The following is a 1,036-nucleotide window of genomic DNA, read 5'->3' on the forward strand; positions in this document are numbered from 1 at the left end:
TCTTGAACTGTACTGGCTGAGTACTTTACATCTGAGTTGGTATGCTTTGAGGTGAGCAAGATCTTTTGTTTGAGACCTATGACTCGATACAGAAACTGTTGTGGTGTCTCACTGTCACTTTGTTTGGTGCACATGAGTTCCTGGAAAAGTTCTGTGTTGTTTTGCTCACCAAGGTGAGAATGGAGGAAGTCTTTAAGCTCCTCTACTGTCAGTTCATCCTTGTTCATTAGCATGTCTTTGAAATTACCAGGTTTGATAACTCTCATGACAGCCCTCACAATTTCGGCATCATTAAACTGTTCTTTGAGACCCTCTTCAATCTGGCGACAGATGCTGTTATAACTGATGTCTGATCCCTGGTCTCCAATCTGGCCCCCATGAATCTTAAACTCCCTGCGATGGAGGTAAGACAAGTCTCTTAGGGACACCACCTTGTCAAGTCTCATGGGTGTGTGAGTTTCAACTAAGCCATCATTGTGTGGTGTGCTTCTACAATGAGCCTGTGATGGTGTCTGAGAGGTGAGTTGAGAACCTGATGTGGGCATGTACTGCTTAATTTTCTTGGAGAGCTCTTCGTAACTGAAGAGTATTTTTTGTAGTTCTATATCATGTTGGGAAACAGCTGTAGAGTTGGTATTCTGGGTCACACTGTCAGTTACTTCTGTACCACTATTATGACCATCTTCTAAAAACATTGCATTAGTTGGACTCACTTCAACACTGATATCATGAGGCTGAGCATTTGGACATAGATCACATGAATCATTACCAGTGGCAGCCTGTATCTGCAAATCAATTACCAAGTTTCCTGTTAAAATTACAGTAGTTATTTAGGGCATTCCCAAAAAGGAGATATCACTTACATTGAAAGTGAAATTACTTAAATTAATTCACATAAATGTGATCACACATTAGTGGGTATCACACACGCACACAGCAGAATTCGTATTGTGACACGCACACAGCAGAATTCGTACTGTGACACGCACACAGCAGAATTCGTAGTGTGACACGCACACAGCAGTTTTCGTACTGT

The sequence above is a fragment of the Neolamprologus multifasciatus genome, chromosome 13, assembly GCF_963576455.1.
Source record: "Neolamprologus multifasciatus chromosome 13, fNeoMul1.2, whole genome shotgun sequence".
NCBI classification, from domain to species: Eukaryota; Metazoa; Chordata; class Actinopteri; order Cichliformes; family Cichlidae; genus Neolamprologus; species Neolamprologus multifasciatus.